Here is a 20,733-nt window from a genome sequence, read left to right on the forward strand (position 1 = left end):
TGCAAAAGATGAAAGAAGTTGCATTCCTAGAGAAAGAAATAGGTAATTTTAGTAAACATGATTTTCTTTTTCTGTTTGAATCATGACTTTCAATATATTCCCTTTACAGCATTCTCTCGAGTGGGGACCACATGCCTTACTCAGATCTTCTTAATGTTTCCATATTTCAAGTGCAAGGCTTTAGCTGATAGAGTCTGCTTTTATTCATCCCAATGTCCTAGGTAAAATAAAGGATTTCTTTTGCTTTTTTTACTTTATTATTATTATTATTATTATTATTTACTTTTGCGCATCAAAAGGCAGATGTTTTTATCTATTTACTTAATTTGGATGTATAGCACTTATATAAAATGTATTTTATAATATCATCTCAATCTCAGAAAATAGTTTTCAGCACAGACTTCACTTTTAGTATTCCTTCTATTCTCTGTCTGTTAAATTCTGAATATTTAGGGCAAATACTGGGAGATCATTTTTGACTTCAGGCTTTTTCACTCTACAAAAGTCACTAAGGCATACATTAGCCAAAACTATAAGGTTGATAGTGTTTTTCCTTAAAATCTTCTTACATCACTTTTACAAGTTTATCTTCCCTATCCACTTAGTAAACACTAATCGACTACTTTCATTTGAAACATTATATCGAGATCCCTATCCCCGTTGCCCCCAAGCCCACCCATGCTAGCCAAGTTCTCCAAACTTTCTTCTCTTCTCCACCTGATCTAAATTTACTATTACTGGGTGTTTATTGGTGATAATCACCTGGAGTTTATATCTTGACTCAAAGAAGGAAGCGCTAATGCTGGAACAATTAAGTTTCCCAGAAGGCTAGTGTAGGTGATACTTTCTTAAGACCTTCAGAACTTCTGTATTTTTGAGATACTTGAGGTCAAGTGGAGTCCCTTCAGTTTGATCGTGTAAAGAAAGGGTCACCTATTTCAGGCCAGACTAACTCTGAACAAATGATCCAAAATCTCCACCTGAACTTCCAGCTTTCTAAGGCTTCACACTTGTATCTGCACGTACATTTATTGAATGAGGGAAGGAAAAAAAAATCTGGATATATGATAAAAGCAAAGAATCTCCAGAAAAATGTCCTCTAAAGTCCATGTCTAAATCATCTTATAGACAAAATTGTATAGCCCTCCATCCTGTATTTTCAGATGTCTTCGTTTACTGTGTCTACTTGAATTGCCTCTATGGTTCTTTCTCTTTCTCATATGGTTTCTTATAATGAAAGAACTTGGTCTCTGAGACAAGAAGCCTGGGTTGTAGTCCCATATCTGGCAATCAGTGGTTGGAGAAATTTTGCCAAGTCATTCTCATCTCCCTGATCCTGAAGTGTCCCCTTGCAATAAATAAGAAATTTCTATTAGTTCAGTTCTTGAGTTTGGATAAGAAGGGCACAAATGTCTTCGACAAGAACATGAGAACCATCAAACCAAGGGTCCTTTCTTGTACCTACCACAAGAGATTCTAGAAAGTCTCCCTCAACCTCTCAAAATCAGTTATAAAGAAGAATTTGCATAAATGTTTTGGAAAATGGAAACTTTGGTGAAAATTGTGTGTGTGTGTGTGTGTGTGTGTGTATATATATATATATAAATAATACCTAATACATATGTATATTATACATATGAAACATATATATACATTATACACACACAGACACACTTACGAGTTATAAACTCCCACCTCCAGAGAAATTCATTTACACACAAAATATTGGAAACATTTTTAACTTAGCATGATTTTCACAGGAATCTGAACTTCTAGTGATCTTATTTTATATTTGGCTGAGATTGCTGCTGTATAACATAAAACCCATTACTAAAACTGTGGGTCTTATTGTTATTCCACCATTGTGCAGTCTTACTTAGCTAAGAAACATTTTGGAAAAGAAAGGTGAGTTAGAAAGCCTTCTAAAATTATACTTATTGACCATAAAAAGGCTTAAATTATTATACTTTTCAATATAATTCTGACCTCTTAATGCTTCCCAAATATAAGCTATTATTACTGATTCTGAAATGTGACATCACTGCAGCCTGAGGCTTAACAGCTTTAGTAAAAAGCAGCATCCTCAACTGCTGCTATTTGTCTTTTTTTTAATAGAAGCCTGCAATGAATTAAATGAAAAACTAACCAGAACAGCAATACAGATTACTAACCATAATAGTCAGCTTCAAATGTGTATCCTGGGGTTTCAGATGATGTCATAAACTACTACTGCAAATTTAATAGTATTGTTGCCTGGAAGCTAGCTATTATAGTATGTTTAATTTCACTAAGATGTAAATTACATACTTCAGCCTAGTGTAGTATTGGCTACTGTCACTTTCGGTTCTCATTTTTGCAGCTGTCAGGCATTGTAATCTTTATGGCTTTTTTGTTTATCTAAAAGCCCGATGAAGCTATCATTATATATATATCATATTTATATGATACACACACACACACACACACACATGCATTTTTATGTACACACGAGTACATACATATACACATGTGTATATTATATATAATTTTATATATAATACGTATATTTATATATACATATATGCACATATTATATATACACACACAAGTACATGTATGCACACATATATGTGTATATATATACCCAAGACAAGATAATATGCATTAGTTTACTTCATACTGTCTTACTCTTTGAATTCTTTCATTACTACTGTTGCCAACAGCCAAATTATTTTAATTAAGCCACACAGCCATCCCTCAAATCTTCCATTCTGGACTTATATCTCATATAATTTATATAACCACCATATGCTCAATATGTAAAACAGAAATATGACTACATATTATCTATAAGTCTCTGGTCAGAAAAAGAAACGTTCTATTCTTTATCTTTCTTCCTTCTCAGAAGAAAGAGTCACCAACTCTTGGAAATCTTAACAAAGTCACTTAACTCTTCCAGAAGTTTTTCAATCTATAAAATCATCTCCAGGTGACTTTTCAGTATGACAACGTATCGTCCATGTTTTAAATATTAAATTTCTTGGGGTGCCTGGGTGGCTCAGTGGGTTAAAGCCTCTGCCTTCGGCTCAGGTCATGATCCCAGGGTCCTGGGAGCGAGCCCTACATTGGGCTTTCTGCTCGGCCGAGAAAGTGTGTCCTCCTCTCTCTGCCTGCCTCTCTGCCTACTTGTGATCTTTGTCTCTCAAATAAATAACAAAATCTTAAAAATAAATAAATATTAAATTTCTTATTAGATATTTTATATTTCCAAAATGTTATGATAGAGAAAGAGAGAGAGAGAGAGAGAGAGGAAAAGGAAGTATGAAAGTATTTTTGAGAGTCAAGATATATGCGAGAGTAAAGAACTTTGTTCTGGGGATGGTAAATAAAACAACTTGGTCCTGAAAGGGAGATGTAGAAAGCCCATTGAATGTAGAAGTCAACAAAAGTTAGACAAAAAGGATTTAGGGATTTATACAATAAATGGAAATCAGCTAGGGAGTTCTGTAGAGGCAGGTGATGAGGGGGACAGTGGACTTTGAAAATTGATGAAGATTGTCAATTTTCATATAGAGAAATGACCATGTGATAGTATCATTTCATTCATCTTTGGGATTCTGATAATTAATAAAGGCATTGTCATTCTTTCATAGTGTCTTATAATAGAAAGAACCTATACTAGGATACACAACATCTGGGTTCCAGTCCCTGATCTGTCAATCATTGGTTGAAACATTTTGGTAAGTCATTTTCATTCTCAAGTGTCCTCTTGAGAAAAATGAGGACTGACAATTAAGTCAGTGTTTAGAATTGGATTAGAGGATCATCAATTAATTAGGCAGGAGCATTACAATTATCAGAAGGAGAAAATAGAGAAAAATGAAAATAAGAAAGAACCTGAATTCAGATGTTATTAGATAAGAAAAGAAGAGTGGAGGTAAGGGAAGTCTAAAGGAAAAATAATAAGTTTTCATATATTTTCAAAGGATTCTTCAGTAGCATATGTTCAGCCACAGAGGCTGAAAGCTTTCAGTTCTTTCCTCTATGATCTCAAAAAGCCAGTGATGTCATTGTCACTCCTCTTTGTGGTCTTAGGAGAAAGACCCAAGGGAATTGGATTTTAGTCCTATCTCTGTCACTCATTTCCAGGGCTTCTGGACACACATTGCCTTTCTTCCAGTTTTTTCTCATTGTCAACAATGAAGATGTAATTGGGTGACATTTGGGACTTCTTCCTACTCTAAAGTTCAAGGAAGTTTTGTTTTTGCCTTGGAGTAGTTTGCTACTGGCAAGAAATTTTAAAGGTTTTACAATCAATCCGAAGATTAAAGGAGCCAACTCCTTAAATGTTACTAAACTATAAAGATTTTTGAAACAGAGGCTTGGATATTTTCTATGGATCATGGAATCAAAAAAGGGGCTTAAGACCAACAAGGGGTGTTTTGGCCATACAAGAAGGGCATTAGCTTTTTCTAAAGATCATGAATAGGAAGCTGAATTATTTTTGAGAAACAGTCCACTCTCTGCTGAAAATAATGACGTTCACTATAGAGTAGATGTGTATATCTCATTACTGTCTTGTGTAACATTTGTAAATAAATGTTTGTGAATATTTCAAGGGCACCTTCTATATTCCAGGAATTGTTCTAGGTATTGAGGATATAGTATTGAACAACATGGACAAAATACTAGCCCTTGTGGAATTTTCTTCTAATGGTGATTAATTGGATTATATTTTATAATCAACCATCATGTTTTCCCCATTATAAAACTTTAATTTGGTTGAGGTTTGCAATGTTTTCTATTATATGTGTCAATAAAGTCCCTTGGGCTAATTATTTTTACCCATCGGTTTGATCCAATCATCTCTCCTCAGTTGAACTATAAGTAGGAGAAAAGACTGAATATCTTCTGGTCAGTTTAAAGAGCAAAAGGCTGGGGAAAAAAAAAAAAGAGCAAATGGCTTTTAAGAGAAATGATTGATGTAAGCTAAGTTAATTCATAGGATGATTGGAAATAAATCAGAAATAATGAGATCTAGGGTGCCTGGGTAGCTCAGTGGGTTAGGCCTCTGCCTTTAGCTCAGGTCATGATCTCAGGGTCCTGAGATCAAGCCCCACATCAGGCTCTCTGCTTGGTGGGGAGCCTGCTTCTCCCTCCCTCTCTGCCTGCCTCTCTGCCTACTTGTGATCTCTGTTTGTCAAATAAATAAGTAAAATCTTAAAAAAAAAAAAAGGAAATACTGAGATCTAAATTTCAATAAAATCATCATTGTAACCAAACCAAACACCTCTATTCTTCTTTAACACCTAAAAGCAAATTAATGCTCCAGTGGCATTAAACTACAGATGTTCAGTGTTTTTCCTCTGGGTCTGTTTGTACACAGCAATGCCTTATCTATATTTACTTGAGTTTTGTCTATTTGCTTCGTGCAGTTGTGTTAGTTAACCAACTTGTGTATTCTTTTTGGAGTCAGAACTCTCATCTATATCATAGAAACATCAGAAAGAGATCTTTGTCAGAATTTTACAACATGTTTTTCAGTAATGGATATTGTAGAATAAATATAAAAGTGTAGTAAATCAGAAATATTCTAACAACAGCCGTAGGAAGTGCAGAAGTTATATTTTCAGGAATATTTGGTGGCCTGGGAATTTGTAATTGGAGGAATTCAAATATATGAATTGAATAAATGAACAAGGAGTGGAAGAAATAAGAGTGTGCAGGGCTTTATATGACTGTAAAGGAAGAAAAATAAGCAGTGAATTATTTTCAAATATTTGTATGCCTCTTCCACTGAGATTTATACAGAAAGAAATACGTACTGATATTTCTCTTGAATCACTTCTAAGTCTTCCAGATGTTAATCATGAATGTTAGTGAAACTAACTCAAAGACCTCTTCATCTTTGGGATTATTTCCCTTCACTACTGAAAGATATATGATATAAACTGACCCATAATTTATGGCAGAAATGAAAGAGAATCTTCCATTAGGACCATACTGACATGTTAAAGCATATTTTTCTACCAATAATACAATTAATTGTAAACAAAACTGTAATTCTTCCTTAGGTAGCTAACCAAAAAGACAATAAAAAACAGGAATAAAAAGCTTCCCATTAAAATGAATTTATGTCTAAAACCAATCTCAAATGTAACCCCAAAACATACCCGTAATAAAACTACAAAATCCAGGGACACCTGGGATAAATCGCCTGCCCCCAGTTCAGGTCAAGATCCCAGGCTCTAGGGATGGATCCTTGCATCCGGCTCCCTGCTCAACAGGAAGCCTGCTTCTCCCTCTGCCTGCTGCTCTCCCAGCTTGTGTGTTCTCTCTCTCTCTGACAAATAAATAAATAAAATCTTTTAAAAAGAAAAATCTTTTAAAAAATCTTTAAAAAAAGAAAAACTTCATGTATATATTTATATTATATATATAATATAATATTATATATATATATATATATAAATTTAAAAGCCCAAATAGAAATAGGGAGGGGAAAAATATGCAGACTTACTTTACCCAAAAAAGATTATCTAGTAATTACAGTTCCTAAAAAATACATGTATAGCCCCTGAATGGTTGTCCCCCAAAAAGATATGCCCGCATTCTAGTCCCTGGAACTGTGAATGTTATATCATTTGAGAAAAGGATCTTTGCAGATGTAATTAAATCAAAAATCTGTAGATGAAGAAATGATCCTGGACTATTCGGGTGGACTATTTATTGGACTCATCCCAATGACAAATGTCTTCACAAGAGACACAAAGGAGAAGGCAATATGAAAAGAGATGCATGGATCAGTGTGATGTCACCACAAATCAAGGCAGCTGGCAACCACCAGAAGTTAAAAGAGGCACAGAACAGATCGTCCCAATATCTCTTATAGGGAGTATGATCCTGCTTCTGAACATTGGGTTTTGACTTCTGGCCTCTGGAACTGTGAAAAATAAATTTCTGTTGTTAATAAGGCACCAAGTTTGTGATCATTTGTTATGGCATTCCTGGGAAACAGTACAGCATGATTCCCATCAATCACTAAAGATCAATGAGAGTAAGACCATTTTAACAGAAGGAAAGAATACTATCAAAATTACAGTTCTTCATTCAAAAGCATTCAAACTATTCCTTATGTTTTGGCATAAGTTGGGACTCCAGCAGACTCTAAACCCAAATGAAATTTCAAACATATCATAATCACTCAAAATGAGGCAGTTTGAAAGGTTTAAGTAAGGAAAGAAAGAAGGGTATATATATATATATATTTTTTTTTCAAAGCACACTCAAACTCAAACATAATCAAACTCAAAAATGAGATCCAATGAAATAAATAATGCATATGCCAACCTCTGCTAATTTTAATAAGAGTAATTATTGTGTGTTAATTAGTAGAATAACATTCATCAATAATTTCTAAACTCAATACCAACTATTTAGAACTTAAATGTTAACTAATAAAAATTTCAGTTTTTATCAATTAATAAGTTTATATTGACTGAGTGTAGAATTCATGGGTACTTTAGATCTTTAGAGGAAAATCAGATGCCATGATCCTGGCTTTCTAAAACATTTACTGTGGAAGGATGCACATCTGAATATTAGTATATATCTGTGTACTTCAAAAACTGACACAAGATGTATGAGTTCTGGGATGTCACTGCTAGACATTCCCAACTCTCTCTCTGTCTCACTCAGAAAATCTCACAATAGTTCCTTTTTAGAAATTTTATTATTATCCTATTTATTTTCTGTCCCCAAAATACAGTTTTGCTTGCCGGGCGTATTATGCTAATATTTTTATTTAATGTCCTTACATTTGTTCTCTAAATGATTTCAGATTTGTTTATATGATTCACGTTCTAAAGGACAGGGTCCCCTGAGAGAAATGTGTCACAATAAAATACCCTGAAATCTAAATTTAGAGGCAGCAAAGACTCTTGTGGTAAAATTAGCTGCCAGGGAAGAGTTTAACTACAAAAATAGAAGGCTAAAAGCATTGCATAGCTTGTGGATGCAATGGGCAGGTTCAACTGATTGCTCTTGGTGCCGGCATTCTGAGGAGAACTTTGTGTTTGACTGGAGAAAAGAAGACAAGTAAAGGTCTCAAGATGGCCCAAAGCATGGTTGAGACTTGCAGCCGTACCTAGATTTAACTAATATGTCAAAGACATTATATACACTATTTCTAGAAAAGTTACCTCCCCAACTACTTATTTAAACATTTTACTCAACAATTAACGTTTTGATCTTTAAAATGTGTAAAGTACCCCATTGTGCTGTTTGGATACAGATCAAGAGAACACACTTCAAAGAACTCTCAGCCTTATATGCGGAAACACAAGAAAAATAAATATAGCAATATAGTGTAACAAAGTCTAAAATCTAGCATACGCAAAAGGTACACTATTTGCCCAAAGGAAAATGCATCCAACTAAAGTTCATTGTAGAAATGGATGTGAGGGGCGCCTGGGTGGCTCAGTGGGTTAAAGAAATGGATGTGAGCCGGCTTTTAAAAATCAACAGTAGCAGTTCTCAAAATAAAGAAGGAAGAGAAGGGATTCCGACTTAGTAGGAACACATTTGCAAAGGCAGAAGCTGTGAAACTTGCTAGCAAGTAGCTCCCCGTGTGTGGGGACATGCAACTCTTTACAAGGACAGTAGGGGAGATATTGCTAAAAAAGTGGGCAGAAGTCACATCGTAAGGGAGTTTTAGATCATGGAAAAACTTGAACTTTATCCTGTGGGTAACAGAGAGCTACTGCAGGTCCTTCTATGTGCTGCTGGGTTCAGGTGCCAATTCCTCACACACCAATGTTCAGCAGGGCTGCATGGATCAAAAATAGAATCACGGCCCTGGAATTCATGGCTGACAACACCCAGGCTCAACTGTGACACATTCCTGATATGCCCCTGCATTTTAGCACCCAATTCCAAATTTTGCCTGTAGGTTTTCTGATTCTGAATTTCCATTTATTTTTCTTATCACAAATAATGTACAGGATAAAATAGGGCATCAGTGGTCTTTGGACATGGCATGGAAGTAGAGGATATAGATTTCAAATGTAATTCGTCTCTTAAACTGAGTCACATTTCCTGACCTGGAAGGCTGAATTTTTTCTGACCCTGATGAGTTTACAGCCACATGTGATTCAACAATAAAAATCAATGATTTAAATAAATAAGTAAATACATAAGCAAATTGACTTTGCAAGACTGCTTGTAGGGAATGCACAAGGAAAATGCCCATTTGGGGACTTATTTCATTGCCAGCAATGTGTTTGTTGATTTTATTGTTGTTTTTCTTTTTGGTTTTGGTTTTGTTTGCGCTGTTCTGTAGATTTCCATTTCCCCAAAGCCCAGAGGCTCCTGAGTCAATCCAAGAGGCAGGCCTAATTTTCCAACATTGAAATGCAAATCATGTTACCAGTTTAGTGCATATCAGGGAGATTTAAATAAACTCAAGGAAAATGAAAATCATGTCTCCACCTGCTGTTTGAAGAGATGCTGGGTCATGAGTGTTAACCTTCGGTCAGTTGGGGGTATTTGTTCAAATCTGGAGAGCTGCAAAACATGGTTAATGGCAGAGAGTTTGCATTCCTCATCTGACCTAATTATAACAGCTTGTGGTCAACTGCCTGAGTTATACCCTCTGAGAGATTTACTGGGCTAAATAAGGTTGGACAGATTTTAGTATTGATATGCAAACCATTCATGCAACACCTACACTCCTTCACAGGTGAAGTGCTCTTGCTCCGGGGTCAGCAAGCTCTATTAATACCAGGACATGGAGGGTGAAAACAGCCCTTCAGGAAGAGAAAAATAGGAAGCCACACATGCACATGCTTGTGGCCAATGCCCTAGAGCTTTCTATGATTGTAAGGATGTCAACTCGGCATTGTGACCATGTATTAGAGAATTTGTTTATACAGCTGTTAACAGTGTGCTTGGGAGTTCTGGGAGAAGGCAAGCTGCAAGACAAAATATTGGTCTGGATAAGAATGGGATGCCTGGGTGGCTCAGTCCTTAAGTGTTTGCCTTCGGCTCAGGTCATGATTCCAGAGTCCTGGGATTGAGCCCCATATCTAGCCTCATAAGTAAGCCCCACACTGGGCTCCCTGATCAGTGGGAAGCCTTCTTCTCCCTCTCCCACTTTCCCTAATTGTGTTCCTTTTCTTGCTGTGTCTCTCTCTGTCAAAAAAGTAAATAAAATATTAAAAAAAAAAAGAATGATTTCCCTTAACTGGGTTGTAGTAATTCAAATAGCACCTAATTCAAAGTGAACCCAAAATATTTGGGGGTTTCTCTTTTTTCCTTTCCTTTTCTTTTTTTATTTTGGTAAAGATTTTATTTATTTATTTGACAGACAGATATCACAAGTAGGCAGAGAGGCAGGCAGAGAGAGAGAGAGAGAGAGAGGAGGAGGAACAGGCTCTCTGCTGAACAGAGAATGCGGTGCGATATCCCAGGACCCTGGGATCATGACCTGAGCCCAAGGCAGAGGCTTTAACCCACTGAGCCACCCAGGTGCCCCATTTGGGGTTTCTTTTGCTTTGTTTGTTTTAAATATGCATTTCCTCCTACTTTCTTCCTATTTATCTACTTTAAAAAAATATTTATTAATTTGACAAAGAAAGACACGGCAAGAGAGGGAACATAAGCAGGAGCAGAGGGAGAGGGAGAAGCAGGCTTCCCACGGAGCAGGGAGCCCTATGTGGGCTGAGCCCTGTGTGGGCTCCATCCCAGGATCCAGGGATCATAACCTGAGCCGATGGCAGACTTAATGACTGAGCCACTCAGGTGCCCCTGTTTTTCTACTTTTATTAAGACAAAACACATTTTAACCTCAAAAGAACTGTAATTACATTACCTGAAACTCTTAAAGTTTAAAAGAATATTTGATCCTTTCTTTTGATGCTCCAGTTCATTCATTCACCTTAAGAAAGTCTGTATAAGATATGATGATCCACTGCCTTCAAACAAAAAAGCCAACAAAGAGCTGTTTGAAGGTATCTTTCTGGGACAACGACAGTGTCAGGAGTCCACTATGGAGACTCCCTTTACAAAGAATGAAGAATTGAATCTTTAGCGATTGATTCTGACTATCCAAATCAATTTGGAAAATCCAGGAAAGAGAAATAAAGAGAGAGCTAGAAGTAGGCAAAGACAGACAAAGAATCTAAGTAAGTTTACAAGGTATCAAAAGCAAACATTACTTATTTGGCCTGGAATATTTAGTTGGTCACCAACATCTGGGAATTAGGAAATTTACCCAGAGATCTCTTGTTTTGGGACTCCTGCTACCTAAAAACACTGAATTTGTAGACTGTAGATTTGGAATACAATTGACTAGTCGGTGCTGAGTTCTGGATAGCTCTTTGCTGGCTTGGATTTACCTGCAGGGTCCCTGCAGGCATTTGAATTTGTGATGTCTGATGGAATGGCACCTTTTTTGTTTACAACATCCAAAGGACACTCTAATCTTTTAAAGAAGATAGGATGGCACATTTCCAGCATACATGCCACGGCTTCTCTTTCCCTTAGCCATGCACATGTATCGTGGTGCACAGGACTACTTTATACTGAATTTATATGCAGCCTCAGGTAGCCATTTATAATCAGAAGGGAACATAAGATGAATCTCCTTGTTATCTCTGTTTTAGAACCAAATTAGAATATCAGTAGCATTGGCCATCAGGTAGCTGTTAACTAAGACATTTCTCCCATCATCCAGGACCTCATTCATCTCTCCATTTGCTCAATACCTGTATTCAACACATGTATGTAGCACCCACTGTGTAGTGCAAGAGTGATAAGGAGAAAAAAGAAGACAGATTCCACCCTCAAGAGCTGATTTTAAGAAAATCAAAGATATATAATATAAATGACTGTAAAGCAAGGCCAAGAATAGTAGGTGAGATACCGGATTTGCAAATAAAACATAGAGCAATGGTTCTCACACTTCGATGTACATCAAAACCACTTTAGAAACTTATTAAAATTTAGTTACCTTCATTGATTGTGATTAAGTAGATCTAGAATACACCGCAGACATTTGTATTTTCAGTCAATGATGGAAAACCACCACTGGGTGGGATGCAAGTGTTCAGTGAGCGGAGTTCCAGCTGATAAGCAGTGTCACTTCCAAGAAGAGACATGATTTGAGTTGGGTCTTAACACTAGACAGGACTTTGCCATTAGCATTAGAACAGGAGATATTCCAGGGAGAAAGATGAAGAAAAATATACAGGAAAAAACTAGAAATACAGTTAGGTTGATCTAGCTGTGTTGGTAACAAATATATAAAACTACACAAAGGGATTAAGACAACACAAAGTCAAGCAAGAAAAATGCAATTTATTGCTTAGTGTATCTATGCCATATACTTGTTCAGAAAAGTCATGTATTATGACACTTTCATAATAAACCTCATAAAGCAGCAAGGTATTTCTTATTTTTGCAAAGAATATTCTGACGATAGAACTTGTAGGCTTCATTATAGTGAATTAGTTTATTTTAATAAAATTGAACTAGATTTACATATTAGCAAATGGAATATCACTAAATTGACTGGAAATGTTTGTAATGATGGTACATAGCAGATAATTCATAGTTAATGCTACTTGAGTATTCTAATACATAGTAGTGTTTATTGCACATAATACAGAGATTATAGTTGATGTTCCACAAGTTTTTCTTAACAGTTGATTTTTTTGAAACTCTACTAAAACCTTTTTTCAGTGGCTTACAGGGCAAGATAGACATAATGCAGTCTATGTGCTAGAGAATTTAGTCTTGCAAGCTCAGCATACAAAAGGGTTTCAACCTATCATTCCACACAGCTACATCTGTTCCACTGCACAATAATGGACAGGTGAATAGGGACATTGCCATGGTAATATACTTTTTTTTAAAAAAGTGTGAAATAGAATTGTAAAGAGTGTGAAATAATGAAAAAGGAGATGCATCTTTGGATGGTCCCATGTTATTCTGCATTACACCAATCTTCTTGACAGACGCAGTGACAAATAACAGAAAGAAGTAATGGCCTGAGTAGTAGAGGAAGGAAGTATTTCTCAGTCATTTAAATTTCATACCTGTTACTGTTCTTGAAACTTAAGAGAGATAACAAGTAGCAAAAGTAGTTACAGGAAAAAACAAAGCTAACTTAGGTACATACCCAATGGCATTTATTGCATGAGTAGTACTGCTTGGCAAATTAGACAATTTCAAAAATGCTAAACAGTTTCACATGGAAAGTCTTGCCATTTTAATTATGTATAGTTGTACAATTTTATACATAAATACACAAAGAAAAAATACATAATTTGAATATGCAAATGCCCAAATAAAATTTCATTTTGCTTTTTGTTCTCCCATTTACTGTATCACTTCCAGGAGTTCCATTTGTAAAATTTCTGGTTATGTCAGAAACCCACTTTCCAATATTATAGTCATAAGAGAATATTATATTTCTAATTTGTCTCTTCCAGCCAGAGAATTCAGTATACAAAAGTAGATAAATTTAATTACTGCTTGTTAAAATGCTTTGTAGGGGAATGAAGGATAGAGTTCCATTTGTGTGTTTAAGTACAAGTAATTAGCATCTATACTGAAATCATCTTTTATTACTCATTTGCTTCCCTATATTAGTAGAGAGTAGACATATAAGCCTATCACCAAAACAACAAGAAAACCAGCCATTTTAAACTATGTTTTTAACTTGTTATATCACCACCCCCACCTCATTGATAAGAATCAAGGAGATAAGGATTTTCAAGCTTCAGCTCACCTAGTAGATTAGGCAAGTGTGAGATTGGCTCTTTGAAGTATTCATTTTGGGCTGAATACTATAAAGTGATAAAAATCTGTTTGCCTTAACTCCCAGGATTAATTGTTTGGAAGTGGGTTGTTTTTAATTAGATTATCCAACATAAGATGGTAATCTCAGGCTGAATTTCTCAGGTCATAATCTTTTTCAAGAGAAAAGATATACCTTTGTCCCCTTAGTATTTTCAACCACTTGATTATAGCATTTCCTGGTTAATTATGATTTAATGTGCAAAGTAGATAAATACACTGCATTGCTTAAATAATGTTTTTATTTACATTATATTTTAAATGAACAAACACAATTTTCCACAAAGATTTTAATATTTTCTCTTATTCTATGTTCACATTCTCTACTGTAATTTAAAAATGTGTCCAATTTGTATACTTAATGTTATTATTAGTGTTTTAACCAAACATTAGATATTAATGTCCATATAGTTATAAAATTTTACTCTCACATCCTCTCATGTTCCCTCCCCATTTCTTTAACCTCACTGGCATGTACAAGTTATCTTCCTTTCAAATTAGTTTGTCAAACTATGACTAAAGAACTCAGTCATTTTTGCCAGGACACCTTCCTTTCCCTTTCCTAATGCAGTGTCACTCATTTTGGGGGAATTGTTTCTCTCTTTCATGTATAGTTTTGTTGTGAGAGTAAACTCAAGTATTTACCAACCATTGTAGCTGCCACAAGGTTCATACTCTTTTCTTTCACCATTTTGGTACTGCCAAGAGAGGACACCTGACCTAAGCTTGAACAATCAGATGTTCACTGGGTTTTAAATTTGGTATAAGAGATGAGAAGACAGAAGGGAAGATTGCAGTAGGAACAGATTCACCAGCTGTTCTTCTAAGAGCTGCTGCTCTTCTTCCTCTGCTCATCTCCTAGTTCCATTAATCGTCTGAGCCTGCAATAGGCTTCCAATAACTTGTGTCTTTGGGTTCAGACAGAAAAACTCTTATCCGAAGTGCAGAAACGGATCAATTACAGAACTGTTCCTTTGCTTCATCCAGTGTAAGTAAACATAATGTTCAAAAATAAAAGAACAGTCCCTTCAAGTTGAATTTTATCAATTTTTAAAAATATCTCTTTTTAAACCAAGAGCGTAACCAATGAAATGTGGTATCATTCTACTGGAACAATTTTGTGGGATATGAATATTACAGGAAAACAGGAGTTAACCCATGTTAACTTTTGATGTGTAGGCTTGATCACCTAAATTACAAGACTGGTTTTACACTTAAAGCTAAAACCTGTCTTGCTTTCTTCTGGAAAAAAAAGGAAAAAGAAAGAAAAGTTGTGATAATGTGCACATATAAAACTATCTAAACTGCATTTGTTTCAACTATTATTTGTGGAACCTGACTATTAGAACTCTTCCTTTTTAATTAGTGCTGTAGTGTTAATTAGCTATAAATAAGACAAAGAAAAAAGATAGAAAAAGAGAAAAGGGAATTAATACCTTATGAGTAATTTCTATGAATAAGGAACTATGCTTGGAATTGGAAATACATAATGGCATTTTTATCTTCATCTTCATAATACCCTATGGTATAGCAATAATAGCATTCATTTTACAAATATAGAAATGGGAATGTTGAAGTATCTCTTTACAAGATCATATAGTTGATATACACACATATACACACACTATATATCTCCACTTATACACATATGTGTGTGTGTGTGTGTGTGTGTATGCACAGTTTGATAATTCAGTAAGATGCATTTAGAAAGAAGAATGAGTTTATTTTTTTTCTTGGTTTTTATTCCATCTGGGAACATCTCCAGTGACCCTTTGAAAGAAACATGATCATATCTTGTTTAATTGAATTCAATACTTAGGAATATCCTTTAATGAAGAATCAATGTGTTCTCTTAAGCATTCAGGATGTTATGAGTAGCTATTATTTTAAAAACGGAGCAAAGTTGTAAACAAATGATACATTAGAAATATAGGTATGTGTATGCATGCATGTGTATGTATGTAAAATTGAATTCAGTTGTACATTTATGATTCATGAATTTTATTGTGTATTCCGTTGTGCCCAGAATTTCAACCAGCATAACCAAATGATTTTGACTCCCTGTATTCTCCCACTACAGAATATGGCATTAACTATCTATTACTGAGTAGTAAATTATCAGCCAAATATTTTCTCATCAATTCATGGCACTGGGTTTTGAAAACGACTTAGCTAGGTGATTCTGGCTCAGGGTTTCTCATTAGGTTGCAATGAAATGTTGGCTGGTGTTCCAGTCTGAAGTCTTGAATAAGGTGAGGGGACCCATTATCATGATAGCACACTCACATGGCTACTGGCAGGAGGCCTCAGTTTCTTGTTGTGTTGGCACCTTCATTGGTAAGCTAGCTTCTCCAAGAGTATTTGCAGAGAGATAGAGACAGAGTATTTGCAGAGAGATAGAGACAGAGTAACCAAGAAGGAAGCCATAGTATGTTTTTATGATTTATTCTCTATGATCATTTTGTTTTGTTTTATTCATTATAAGCAAGTCCTTAAGTTCAGCCATATTGAAGCATCCATCTCCTGAAAGGAGGAATGCCAAAGAGATTGTGAATGTCATGTTTTTAAATCACCACAATCACTACAAACAGTAAAAAGCCAAATCAGTAGGAGGAAGCTAGGCACAAGGAGTCATTGGATTTTAGACCAGGATATCTAACTCCAGGCTAGGGATTGTGTTTTTAACATTGCAGGAAAGATTAAACAACCAGCCAAACTTGGTCTTCTCCCATACTATACAAATGTTATTATAGACTCCACTATATGAAATCAGGATTTTAGAAGGGTTGTAACATATATGAAAATAAAACTGAAAAAAAAATCATTTGAGTACCTGTAAGTATGTAAGGAAGCTTGCAATATGGTCATAAAACAGGGTGGTGGGGAGGGGAAGGTATTTTATCAAGTTATTTCACCTCATTTCCTGTAAAGTGGAGATACCATTAGTTTCCTAATTTACTTCAGAGAGATTTTTATAAAAGTAAAAGGAAATTATGATTATATATCTTTGAGAAAAAATATAACAGTATACAAATATGAAGTATCAGAAATATCTGAGAGGGTCAAATTCTTGTGACTGAAATTAAGTCCTCTTAGTATCTTGGAGGCAAATTTAGGTATATTTCTTATCTAGTTTAACTCTCAGTGCAAACTAGTTGACAACCCTATCTTTATTTGATCGTGAAGTATGTCTTTAAATCACTAAACATTTATTCGGTGCCTAAAATAAGAAGTCCATGTTAAGTGAAAGATACACTGATTAGATAAGAAAGCTACTTCCATAATAGAGTTTACTCTTTAGTGGTTCTGTATGACAGCCCCATGATATTGTCAGAACACTTATTATCTCCATAGATGGAAAAACTGAGGCTCATTCCAAGTGCTTCAAGCAAAATCCAAAACCTAACTACTTCACTATAAATGGTTGACAAACCCAGAAACTGTACCATCCTCCTTGCCAGGCTTTTTCTAATTTTGCCTCCTCTTCTTATTCAAGCCTCCCCTCTCCTATGCCTCCCACTCCCCATGTAATTCCCTCTGCTGGGTATTATCATCCTGACTGATGTGATATCATCAATAATTTAAGAGTAAATATTTGTGAGCCAAATAATAACAGCAATAAAGTAATGGTGAGTCTTCTGAGACAGCTAGGGATTCCAAAACAGATGTCTATACTAAAAAGATAGTCTTAAGTGATAACAAAATTTACCTTACTATCCTGATATTGGACTTTTCATCCAATTCATAGTATTGACCTGAAGGCAACAAGCATTTCCTGCCAGATTAGCCCTTTGTGCCAACAAGCATATTGATACCCACTGGATTTCTCTGAAGTTGTCTTCCAATCCTAGAATGGAGCTATTTAGGTACCTGAAATGACCAGCATTCTTCCCCACTTTAATTATCTCATACAAAGTAGCCCTTACATGCAAATAATACACTGGGGAGCTAATGTCAATTTGTTTTCAGATACACATAAATTTCACCCAGTTGGTTGATCATCTTCCTGTGTAGCTCAGGATCCTAGAATTCCAGAAGAGGAAACCATAAATTTTCCTCAGCAAGAAGCCCCTGAGGTAGAAGGAAATGTCAGGAGTGCCTGCTGCTGTCTAGGCCTCTGAAGGAGAGGAGGTGTTAATGCCCATTTTAAGATGGCAAGCATGAGTGAGGCGCACCAATATGCTGCTATATTGTGGCTTTCCTAAATACCCAAGGCAATCTGTCTTTGTCTGGAATAGACACAATTAAAACCTAGTTCTTTCCTCGCCTTTTCTTCTTGTGATCTGCATTCACAGGACAGAATTCTCTGTTGATTTTCCTGCAGTCTGTCTTTTTTTTTTTTCCATCTTCTTTTCATGAAAATGTTTCCAATCACAGAACCTAAAATTTTTAATTGCTCTATCACCTAAACAGGAAAATGACTTCTCAAAGGAAGTTCCTGAGCTAGGGATAGGTCAACAAGGGCTTTAATTTGAAGGAAGCACCACATTTAGTGCAGGACATTGACATTAGACGGTGTATGGGGAAGTGTGCTCCTTGTGGATAAGTGTAACAGTCACCCAACCCTTCCATCTGTGCATTTGCTATAAAGCAACAAACATGAGTTGTCTTTCTTCTAGATGTAAGAGATTTTTCACTAATCCTGTTCAACCTCTTCAATGGTGTCCCTTGTAAGAAAGTCTCCATTGTTCTTTCTCTGGTTGGTCTTTGATAGGGTAGAAATTCTAGTCTAGAGTATGATTTACTTAATCTGGCTAGGTGATTTCTCTGTGGTTGTCCCTTATGATATGTTTACCATTCTCTAAAGCTCATGTGTAAATAAATAAAATAAACTAATCAAATGCATAAGTAAGAAGTGAAACCACTAAGAAGAGTTCCAGAAAGTTCTATCTCAGTTCCAGTCCAGTTTTTCCCTTCTTTTGCTGTCTGGTAATAGTTTAATAAAACTATGCATTTCATACCAAGAAGTTTTATTATAGTAATCTAACCTTCCTTTAGAAAAAAAGGCAAACACAAAAAACGATTCTCTGTATATTTGAGTTAACATAGATGTCAGTATACATGTATAAAGGGGTTTAACTGATTCAACAGATCAAGTCAGTATTAAATTAACAGGCAGTTAATCAAATCTATCAAACTGATTTTCAGGAAGAAATGTCTGAAGAATTTCAGTTCATAACCAGCACACTGAGATCAGCAATTACCAAATATATTAATTTGAATGCCTTTTATTTTTCATTTTTGTGAAGGATAATTACTTTTTAGCTTAAGAAGGATCTTAAGCGGGGTGCCTGTGTGGCTCAGTGGTTTAATCCTCTGCCTTTGGCTCAGGTCATGATCTCAGGGTCCTGGGATCATCCCCACATCGGGCTCTCTGCTCAGTAGGGAGCCTGTTTCTCCCTCTCTCTCTGCCTGCCTCTCTGCCTACTTGTGGCCTTTCTCTCTGTCAAATAAATAAATAAAATATTAAAAAAAAGAAGGCTCTTAAGCATTCTAGAAAACTATCATTTCAGAAAACGTTAAGTTTTCTTTAGAAAACATATCAAAGAAAGCCTAGAAAATATGTGACATATTTGTTAAAATAGTTGTTAATGAATGTAATATATTAGATAAGCCAGTTGCTTTTAAATCACAATGAAATATAAATAAAATCATAATTAATGCATGTGTCTTAATCAATAGTAATGACTTAGTTTAAATTCCCCAATTTTCACTGTGAAGATGTTCACACTGGATCATCTGACCCAGAGCACAGATATTTTATTGTCCCCATTTCCAACTTTTCTTTCAGAGATACAAATACAAGCCACACTTAAATTTCAATAACTGAGCCAAATCAGAGGCAGTCCTTGGAAAGACGGTGCCAAATAAGAATAAATGTGTTAGAAATAGTTTGTACAGTGAGAACCACCTACTTAAAACTGAAAAGTTCTCCTGAAATGCCCTTTCCTACTTCCTTCCCCCACACCTACAAATGCCCAATAACTACAATGATTTTTTTTATTTGAAACCAATCAGCTGCCCATTTCTATAAATTTTGCTGAAATAAAAGTTAAATGCCTGGGCTTCTTCCTCATTTTATCACAGTTAAGGGTGGGATCTGAGGTGGAGTCACTGACTACAGCTGGCTGACGCCTCCTTCCCCCCACACACACTTCCTCATCTGCAAGACTGGGAGTCTTGAGGGACTGACTCTTCAATACTTACCAAATCTAATCTTTGAATAGACATCATAGAATGTTCTGGCATTGTACAAAACCAACACAATCTGCTAAATCAGATGAAAATATTCAGTTTAGTGGAAATAAATGGGTTATATTGAATACTTTGTGGTCCTTTAATATATATAAATATGATCTTGAATATATATAAATATGAATTGAAAATACTCATTGCAGCCATGAAGGCACAGTTCCAGGTGTGTAGGAGAGAAGACTGGACATTTAGTGAATAAAAATGGAAAACTAATGAATACGTAATGTATTCAGCTGAACTCCTCACCAGAGACACACGTCATTTATAATCCCCAGTTCTTCAGTTAATACACAATTATAATTAAACCGTGTGCATTTGATTTGCATTGTCAATGCAGTTTGCCTCATAATGTTTTGGTTTTATCCTGTTTTTCTCAAGTATCCAGTTTTTCAATAATACCAATTTTTGTTTTAGTGGGATTGAGTCTGCTTTCACAGAGAGAGGTTCTTTGATAGTAACAGAATCCACAAAATACTTTTAAAAAAATTAATGAAGGCATTTGCTAGGCACAGCCTGTTTCATCAGAATGTACCTAGTTTATTTTACAATGGTAAAATTGCTGAGATTTAAAGAGCATTCTGATTGAATCATGAATATTCCAAAGGGGTAGATTAATCTGTGTGAACCACAGAACTCTGC

At 35.5% G+C, this 20,733-nt stretch overlaps 1 protein-coding gene across 48 annotated transcripts in view; it reads left to right on the forward strand.

Annotated features, from left to right (window-relative positions):
• Positions 1 to 20,733, forward strand: part of PTPRD (protein tyrosine phosphatase receptor type D) — a 2,308,694-nt gene that overhangs the window by 1,382,370 nt on the left and 905,591 nt on the right. The gene's annotated exons all lie outside the window — the stretch shown is intronic.

Source organism: Meles meles, chromosome 11 (assembly GCF_922984935.1).
Source record: "Meles meles chromosome 11, mMelMel3.1 paternal haplotype, whole genome shotgun sequence".
In the NCBI taxonomy this organism is placed as follows: Eukaryota; Metazoa; Chordata; class Mammalia; order Carnivora; family Mustelidae; genus Meles; species Meles meles.